This window comes from Lissotriton vulgaris, chromosome 1_1 (genome assembly GCF_964263255.1).
Source record: "Lissotriton vulgaris chromosome 1_1, aLisVul1.2, whole genome shotgun sequence".
NCBI lineage: Eukaryota > Metazoa > Chordata > Amphibia > Caudata > Salamandridae > Lissotriton > Lissotriton vulgaris.
Window position 1 is genome coordinate 1,804,856,084 of NC_141685.1, and position 10,799 is coordinate 1,804,866,882.

Consider the following 10,799-nt stretch of genomic DNA (forward strand, 5'->3'; position numbering starts at 1 on the left):
CGGTGCATATAAGTACATATTCATTTTTAAAAACCTATAGGACTTTACCATACATGTTAGTTAATACAATGAAAATGTGAGTATTTGACAGTTAACTCTAAAGCCTACGAATGTCAAACACCCGCTTCTTTAGATTGCCTTTTTGTGGCGTAATCAGTTTATATTTTCTGGTCACCCTGATGCACAGTCTGATTGATGCACGGTGTTCTGTTGATGAAAAAAAGCAATGTGATACCGTAACCTTCACTGGTATACTTCTCTGATTGCTTTTCAGTCTGCAGTAATCCAGACAACTTCCAATCTCATCATTGTACCGCTAGATGGAGATGCTGCCAACCAAATATCAGAAGCAACCGCCTGCGTGCTCAAGAAAGCAAACACAAGTCGCGCTAAATATGCCTTTTCACACAATTTCCCATGTTGCACAAACACTTCCTACTGTATTATTGCTGCTTGGCTTCTTTTTACTTTTTCTTAGAACGGTTATTTTGTTTGATCACTGCGACCGGGAAGTGCATGCTGGGAACAAAGGCACACACAAGTGAGAAATTAAGTTATTAAATTGACTGGAATCTCCGTGCGACAGGTAATGAGGCAGCATCTACGGATGGCTCAGTGACCCGTGAGCCGCTCGCCCCAGAAGCGCAGTGAAACGAATAGGAGCCTTGTTTGGATTTCAGAGAGCATTCAGCGAGCCATGAGCCAGAAATTCTATCTAAATTACGATTTCATTGATCAAACCCGGAACTCACGGATTTTAACAATGTACATTTAACACAGGCCTGAGCATATACACTTCCTTGATTTATTTTTGGGTCAGTTCTACTTTGCACGGAAGTGCTATTAACCATTATATTATCACCCATAATAAATGGTCTGCTGTTTAAGTTAGTTTTTTTTGTCACAATCAATCATCACAAATCAATGATCCGGGAAGGTAATATAATAGCATTTCAATATATTGATATGGATGTAATACATAGGAGCTCCACTCTTGGCTGGGATGTGCCCATTGGAGCAGGGGTGCTTACTATTGGACGCTGTGTTAGACGTCACATTTCAGAGCATGTTAACCCAGGTAATACAACGGGCCCCTCCCCTTTCCACTCAGCGCCCCCGGGGACGGTATGGATTGAACGCCTTTGAACATTACATTACCGCCAGGGGCACTGCAATGGAAAGAAAGCATGCACTTGAATTGACATGGCCTACTGTTAGCACTCTGGAAGAAGATGGACCTCACTCACACGTACATACAGATGGTCACGGCCTTCAACGCTTACCTTGAGCCAATGGCAAATCCCGATTATGAGCCGTTTATATTCCATAAAGCCAGGCAAGAGCCAGAGGAATAGCTTCAATGGCGGCTGGCATGGTTCGCAGGTGGCGAGGCGGGTGAAAGAGTGAGGGGTGGTGGGAAAGTTAAAAAAAATTATAATAATTAAAGAAACACTTACCTTGCTGTGGCAGTCCCGGGTATCTGCTCCTGCTCTCCTCCTCACACCGAGGCACAAAAAGCACAGAAAAGACTTCCCTGACCAATCACAATGCTGCAATGCCGTCAATCACCACCCCCCTTTTGTACCGCTTTTGGCCGCCATAAGTGTGGCAGGGTATTCTCAGACGTGAGTCCCTTGCTCACTTTGCCACTGAATTCAAGCAAGCCGGGCTGAAGACGGCTGGAATGCCAGAAACCGGTCCTCAGAAGCTTGTTTCCGGTCCAGGGAAGACATGGTTTGGCAGTTCGGGCTGGACTGTTCCCATGAGGCACAGGGTCATACTGATTTGCATATAGCCATGTCTGACCTGGGGTGGCAGAGTGGGCTAAAGAACGGTGATGGAATAAACCCAGATCTTTTGACTGGGTGTGAGTTTTTGATTGATTCAGATGCTCCGTCCATCACCACCCCCCTTTTGTACCGCGTTGTGATTGGTAAGCACCAAGGCTCCCCCGACCAATCATAACGCTACAGTGCAAGCATTGTGATTGGTTATGAGCGTCCTGGTTCGACGCTCAACCAGGGAATAGGGGCCTGGGCTTGTTCTCCACAGGCTGTGGTTACAGTCTGCATGGAGAACGGGCAAAGTGCACATGACTGGTTGGGGCGGCCCAAGAGGTCATTACGCACTTAGGAGTGGGTAATCCACCCCTCGCCTGCCCTGTTCCGAGACAAGGGCAGCCCCGCCCACCCGCCTGCAAAGCAGCAGGAAACATCTGAAAGTTATTATTATTTTATGTTTCTGTTGTAGGGAAAGAAGTTATAAAGTCCATACAAGAATACTAATAAAAGGTATATTTATTGTGAGCTACAGGTAACAGCTGGTGTCCCTCTCCAGGCTAGCAGGCAACTGCCACATCAAGCAAAGAGAGAGAACACAGGAGTAAGGAAGGATACAAAAGGAATGAACAGGTTAAAGGGACAGTGTCAAGAAAGTGATAAAGCATGAAAACAAGATACAACATATCCTCATTCCTTCAGTTGAAGTAAAAGGGAATAAAGAAAATAAACCCAAACAAAAAAAAAACAAAGGATCGTCACAATAATAATCTTGCAAGTAAGAGGGAGGTTTCCTGACCCTACTCGTTGAGCACCGACCCTCTTCAGAACAAGCATCAACCACATCCTTTCCCCTCACAACCACATCACCCACATCTGCATTAGCATGTCTTTTGTAAAGAGCCACCCTTCTAAGATTCCAGTGTTCACCATTGTCCAAAATTACATATCTTTCATGTACAGATTTAACCTTGAATGGCCCCCTGAACTTAGTCAGACAACCCGAAATCCGCCCAGGTTTAACTTTGACCAAATCATTCACCCTGATTTTCTGTGAGACATTACGTACCACTTCCACAGCCTTCTTCACCCCACTGGGATTCCCCAAACTCACACACTCTTTCATCCAAGCCGGAATTAACTTGGTGCCAGCAGGACGATCCCTCATCACAGTAAAAGGAATCATACCGGAAGAATAATTCTCAGTGGTGCGATATGCCCAGATTAACTCTTCCACCATACATTTCACAGAACCGCCAGTGGCCATAGCCATTTGGATCGCACCTTTGACCATGCGGTTAGCCCTCTCGACCATTCCATTCCCCTGTGGGTTGTAAAAGGATGTCCTTCTATGGACAATCCCGCAAGCACACAGGAACTTTCTCATATCCTCAGAAGTTAACTGAGTACCATTATCTGGTATTAATTTTAATGGAAACCCTTCCTCCCTGAAAATTTCAGTTAACAATTGAATTGTCACCTTAGTGGTAATTTCCTTGCAGAACTTCACGACTAACCATCTAGAATAAACATCAATCAGTACAAGGGCAAACCTCAAATCCACACTAAGGCCATTGAAAGGACCGACAAAATCCATACAAACAGAATGCCAAGGAGCAAGAGGATCCTCAATAGTGCCATGAGGTGCCTGACTGCCTAACATTAACCTGTTCTCACTCTCAAAACAGTCAGAACACCTCACAACCCAATCAGAGACATGTTGATCCATTGACGGCCACCAAAAATATTCCCTTAACCTTTTTTTGGTGAGTGACTGACCCAAATGGCCTTCATGTGCCAACTTGAACAAAGTGAATCTCAAATCTTGTGGTGGTATAAACTTGTCACCCTTCATTACAATATTCTCCTCTTTATCCAAAATAGACAGTTCATCTAACACTTTCAAAAAAGGTCTTACTGCACACTCAAGAGTACTTTCTCGCCTAGTCCCCTTAACAATCAATTCCTTCACCTTATGCAACACACCATCCCTTGCCATGCTCTCATCCCATCTCTCCTTCCCTATGGCACCGGAACAGAACCCAACCACATCACCAACCGGTGCTACTGAACCTTCACACAAAGATGACTCAACACCAGCCCGATCAACCTCCTGTCAGGGTAGCGGAAGTCTCGACAAACCGTCTGCCTAGTTATTCTTCCAACCAGGAATATAATCCACCCTATACAAATACTCTTGCAATCTTGCAGCCAACCTTGCCAACCTCGCTGAGCCTTTCCCAGCTCCACCCGGCGACAATATCCTCACCAAAGGCTTGTGATCAGTCTGTAATCTGAAAAGAGACCCCCACAGATACATCCTGAAGTACTCGCATCCCCATGCAGCAGCAAGTGCCTCTCTCTCTATTATAGAGTAGTTCCTTTCCGAAACAGTAAGGGACCTTGATGCAAACGCCACCGTCTTCAAACCTGAAGGATGAACCTGGGCAAGCACCGCGCCCAAGCCAACACCACTTGCATCAACAGTCAGAACAGACTCCATTTTAGTATCAAAAGGTGTCAAAATACCTGCTTCACATATCTCTTTCTTAATTCCAATGAACGCACTCTCCTGCTCTTGGCCCCAACTACACTTACAACCCTTCCTGAGCAATTCTCTTATTTTCTCCGTCTTATCCGCAAAATTACAAACAAATTTCGTTTAATACTCTATAAGGCCTAAAAACGACCTCAACTGATCCCTATCGACAGGTGCTGGTGCCTTCCGTATAGATTCTAACAAATCACGCTTGGGCCTTTTCCCGGAGCTGTCTCTCACCTCCATGCTCCTTTCACGTTACCTAGCAACCTTTTATGTTGAAGAAGAAAATGGCCGCTATCACGTAATGAACAGACGTCAATGCGTCAGCACGTAACGGAATGAGTCTGAAGGAGCTGCAGCTTACTCTCCTCGAAGGGACAACAATGGCAGCGTTCTGCAAAGAAACAACGTCTCGTGGAAAGCGTTTGGGCCTTTTCAAATGTCGCACAAACGTGGCCGCAGTCTCAAGGTAAGCGTTACAGCCCACTTTTGAATGTCGCATAGGACTTGTCAGTGAGCGTCGATAAAACAAATCACCCATCCATTTGACCGCATTGGTTAGGATAGCAGTCTCGATGCACGAATGAGTGGGAAAACACATAAATAGTACTCACTCCGTGATCCTTGTGTTCCACAGCAGTACACTCCGGTTTTTCCCCTTTTTAATATTCAACACAGAGTATGCCAAACACAGTCTCGTCTCAGTTCCGGTCAAGTCGTAGAGCACAGTGTTCAACTTGGAAAGCAAATTCTTCCTTGACAGTAACCCTTACGTTACCGAATTCACGCGTGGTTCTCTTCACCAGCCGGTCTCAATACCTTCAGTAACTTCATCCCAGTAATGCTAGCCAGGCATCACCAAAATGTTGTAGGGAAAGAAGTTATAACGTCCATACAAGAATACTAATAAAAGGTATATTTATTATGAGCTACAGGTAACAGCTGGTGTCCCTCTCCAGGTTAGCTGGCAACTGCCACACCAAGCAAAGAGAGAGAACACAGGAGTAAGGAAGGATCCAAAAGGAATGAACAGGTTAAAGGGACAGTGTCAAGAAAGTGATAAAGCATGAAAACAAGATACAACAGTTTCCTTTACTTCGCAGTGCACTGCTTAAAAGCAGTGGAGCGACGCTCCTCCGCCATAGTGGAGGAGCAGCCCCTGCATGTCTCATGCACACTGAAAATCTTGCGGCGACCTGTGCAATCACTAACAAGGCTGAAGAATTTCGAGCACAGGTCATCCAGGGCTGTGCCTTCTCCAAACTCACAGAACATATACTGCAAGTCCCTGGGAAGCCTTTGACTGAAGTTCTCACGCTGGGTTGTTTCAAGGCACTTTCCAAGGTGAGAGCATCGTAGATGGAAGTGGTGCAGCTCAAGGAAGTCCAAACTGAACCGGTCAACAGGATGTCAACCACAAAACCAGCCACTAAGATTGAACCTTTGCTGTGTGGGCCATGTGGCAACTGTGGAGGTGCTGCACATCACTTAGCCGATTGCCCAGCAAAAGGGAAGACCTGCATAGCATGTAAGAAGCTGAATTATTTCTTCAAAGTGTGTCGCTATAACAAGCGGAAGGACATCAACTCCTGGAGAGCAATGAATGCCATTAATTATTAGGAGGCCAGGTCAGACCATGATGAACTGGTCGGCATGAATGTTGACGACTTACCAACGCCAGTCCATTTAGACTTCGCTGTTGAAAAAATTGATACCAAGATGCAGTCCCTGCCTGTCTACCCATCCACGTTGGGTTTACTAAACCCTCAGCTGTGATTGGCAGAGGTGCATCAATTAACATCATGGTTGGAGAGCCCTGTGAACAACTAGTGCTGAAACCTGCACTTCTCCCCACCAGTGTAAAAGCTTACTCTTATGGCCAGACTAGACCGCTGAAGATCAAAGGACAATTCACAACCATAGTCACCAACAACCAGCAATTGGTCTATGCTCCCATCCATGTATTCTCTGAGGGACGTGGCATGTAGCTCAGCATCGCCGAAATCCTCTGGTTCATCCACTCTGCCCTCCAAGTATACACCAGCCAGCTAAACAATATATTTTGCTAATCCAGGATGGGTTTGAGGGCATCAGCTTCCTCAAGAACAAGTTAATCTTGTTAGACATTGACCGCACAGTATAACCGTTTGCATTGCGTCACAACAGGGTGGTCTATCACTTTCACCCTAAATTGGAGGCAGAGCTGAAAACGCTTGAAGATGCAGACTTTATTGAAAGAGTTGAAGCCCCCACACCTTGGGTGTCCCCCATTTTAGTTGCCAGGAAATCAAAACAGCCAAGCAAAGTCTGGATATGAGTGGATATGAGGCTCCCAAATGTGGCTATAAAATGCGACCAACATCTCACACCTACAATCGATGACATCCTGGGGTAGCTCAATGAAGCAAACTTGTTTTGCAAAATAGAACTATGGTTAGGCTACCAATGACTGTTGTTCCACTCCACCTCGAGGTATATTACGACCTTGTATGTCTCTTAAAATACAAAAGACTACATTTTGGCATCTGAAGAACAGCTGAGGTCTTCTAAAATACAATCAGGGAAGTTTTAGGTGGCCTTCCTGAAACAATGAATGTAAGTGAGGACATCCTGATCTTTGCTGCCTACAGAGCAAGCATAATGAGAGACTGAGGAAGGAGCTGCAACCACTGTTTGACTGTGGCCTGAACTTACACCCGGAGAAATGTGAGTGTCTCCAGACCAACATAAGTTCTTAGATATTTCTTCTCAGCCAAAAGAGTTGCATCTGACCTGAACAAAGTGCGAGATATCAATGTGGCACCCTCCTGACCCTATCCTACACTTCTGAAGTCCTACATTTCCTAGGCATAGTGAACTATTCTAGGTTGATTAAGGCTCTCAAGATGCTCATTAATCCCTTGTGTGAGCTCAACAAGGACAATGCCCCTGGACATAGGGACAACAACAAGAAATCGCATTTCAAAAGATGCCCTCTCAGCAAAAACAGCATATTTCAACCCAACAAGGACCAACCAGAATTGCTGTGACAGCCACCCCACAGGCCTTGTGGCAGTATTGACCCAAGAGCAAGAATGTAGAGAGTGGGCTCCAGTTGCTTACGCTAACCTGGTGCGGATCCTAACAGAGCAAAGGTATTCCCAGTTCGAACATGAAGTGATTGCTATTCAGTGGGGTTGCAGCACTTCCACATCTATGTCTACGGCTCACACCAACCACAAACCATTGATACCACTCTTCCAAAAATCATCATCAAAGCCACCTTCCCCTATTGAGAAGTGGGTGCTTCAACTTCAAGAAAATTCTTTCAAAGTTCAGTACAAGCCATACAAGCCAGGATCCAACAGCCCAGCTGTCTATTTATACATTCACCCTGGAGCTGCAACACCATGTGAGGGATGTGAGGCTCAAGAAACCAAAGAGTCTGCCAGTCATGTAGTGGAACAGTTTCACCCAAGTCCAATGACAATGTTTCAGATCATAAAGACCACTATAGGCAACTCCCTGCAAATAACCGTCAGCTCCTTGGAGTCCGGGTAGTGGGGCCACAAGTTTTACAGAGGGCAAAGAACTCCGGAGGCCCAAAAATTCTGAAAGGCACTGCACATTGTAGGCATGAGCTCACCACAGATGGCAGTGGATGCATGCTAAGAGGCCAACAAATAGTTGTGCCACAGTTTGATTGCACAAGCCACAAAACTAGCACATGTAGGCCATCAAGGCATGTTGAAAACAAAAGGGTGCCTAAGGAAAAAAATGTGGTCTCCTCTTTTGGAAGAGTTGATGCAATCATACGAAGCTGCACCCATTTGGAGAAGGGGGTGCTTACTGTTGGACACTGTGTTTAGGGTTTCACTTAGTGTTTTCGGGACATGAGGTCCCAGGGTAATATAAAAGGCCCCATAATCCATGGCAGGCAGTAGAAAATCTGCACCACTGCTGACTGGGTGTGTTTTCTGTGTGCCCGCTCCCTACGCCAATCCAGCCCGAGAGACATCCCAATACAAAAGAAGTACTGTGCTCTGGTTTGCCATTGTGATGATGAGGAGGTCAAGATGAACATGGGTGAGGCTGAGGTGGCTTTGGGAGGGACAGCATCCTCATCCAGTTAGCCATGTGTTGCTTAATATAAAAGTACAATAAAACAAAAAAGGAGCTTTATTTGGGTTGAAATGAAATGAAATGAAATGAAAAATTCCATTTATATAGCGCAAACTACCCGGAGGCCTCGTAGGGTTGCAGTCAGGATCCTGCATGGCTGCAGTAGATGACGGCCAGAAAGCCGGTGGTATCCTTACGCATAGCCGACAGACCCTTTCATTCGTTTCCACAATAGAGGCAGTGCTTAATTTGCGCTGGTGGTTGCCGGTTGGGGCCACCAGCACTCCTTTTTGGGGACATCAGTTATTTTTCCTGAACAGAAATTTCTAGAGAGCAAGAGAGAGAAAAACCCACAAAGGTGAAAGATGGAGGAAGAGAAAAATGGAAATAAAATCATACAGGTAGAAAGCAGGAACCTGCAGGAGTAAGGTATCTTGTAGTGGATTAAAGATGTATGAGTCACTGAAGAATACACAACCTTGGTATTCAGTGTGCTGACATTTAATAGTGCTGGACATGGACCTCTAGCAGAGCTTTGGCCACCTGCAATCATTCTGTTACAAAATCAGCTTTGCCTGGATGCTGTAGGCAAAGAAGCCAAAGCACGTGGCATTGTATGTAGTGTATGCATATTAGCAGGCAATGTACAAGATCTCTATGGCTCCCCACAAAACCCGAGTGAATGAGGAACTAAGTATATCATAATTCAGTGGTGTTTTGCGAGGCAGATCTTTGGAGCACTGTCCTTAATCGGAAAATAGGGCGTGAGAATATTGGTGCTGGAACTAATTTCAGAGTGGAGGTACTGTCATCAAAGTTACATCACTGAAGTCATAGGGATGGTGAAAAATGTGGGGGCAGCACAAAGAACTAGTATAGCAAATGAGCAACACCCTTACAGCAAGAGAGTGGTATAGGTGTGCTATGTAGCGGGTGGTGCATTTTGAAAACACTTTTGCAAATATATCACTGAAAATGGTGTAAAGGTTTCATTGGTAGGTTGGTAAACTGGTAAATGGTATAATTTACAGGCAGCTCCTTTTTCACTGAAATGACCACAAAATTCAAACTGACATGCAGTTTTACTGATAAAACTATGCAGAGCACAAATAAGGAGTGTGAGCAAATATTTATTATGTGCGCATCACCAAGTAAAGTGTCATGATTTGTTTTCATTCCATTAAATCTTTGTTTCATCACACTTCAGAATTACAAAAAAAGTGATTTGTGCCTTCTTACTGCTGATATAATTTTGAAATATGTGTGCAGTTCATTTACAGGTATTTACATGTTGTTGTATATTTGAAAAAGCAGTCTTTCTACAATTTATCATTTTACACTCCGTGTACCCCTTAAAGATTGTCTGATAGTCCACTTTACAAAATCCTTAACCTTGAATTTTCTAACTTTGAAGCCAGCGAAAGAAAAGTAAACACCAATCTCCAAGAATAACAAGCAACTTGCCAGAAGACATAGCATAACATTTGGCCCCCATCTTTGAACTCACAACAAATGTGACAAGATAAAAGAAATATTTAAAGGCCACTTTTTTGCTCATTCACCTTCTGAACTTCAGCCTGGTTATATTGGAAGTGCTGCAGCATCCTTGAATGCCTACTATCAATGCCTATGGGTGAGAGGGGCTGCAGAAGATTCCCTGGTCAAGAGCTCTACCTCGAATTAAAGTGGATCAGTTTCTCAAACTATAAACCACAGAGGAAGACTGATCTGCATCTTCATGTGCAGAGGTCATAGTATCCCACCCTCATATGTCTTCATGCCATCTATCAAAATGAGATCCTACTTTAAAATGCCATGCATTAGACACACACAAATCTGTTCATGTGGGCTTGCAAGAATACCTGATCAATATCTGTTAGCTTTACCATTCATTAAGGCACTTGGGATCTTACTGTACAAGCCTCCTGGTTGATAAAAAGATTTGATGACAAATCTCTCTATGCACTAGCAACCCCCCAGTCTGGAATTCTGTTCCTCTGCCAGTGAAAAAGGACAAATACGTGCTAAAAAGGCCTATCCCTTCACCTGATCTGGGCTCTTCAGATGTCAGCTGACTTTCTGCTTGACCCAACACAGTACTTCAGGTGCCTCTGACTAGTCTATTATTTGAAAGCCTTCACCTTCAGTTCTTTTCTACCTTATGAGATATTATTAGACGTTAATTTTCAGATTTCATCTGCCTATCTTGAAACTGTTTTACCTTCATGTAACACCCATGTCGTTATTAAACGAAAGCCTCTCCTAAATCCTCACACCAACACTCAGGCAGCATTTGCATTTTACGTTCTTCACAAACAACTCTAGATAGATGAATAATAAATATGGCTAAACTTATGTCCTTAAAATCTCTGGATTAC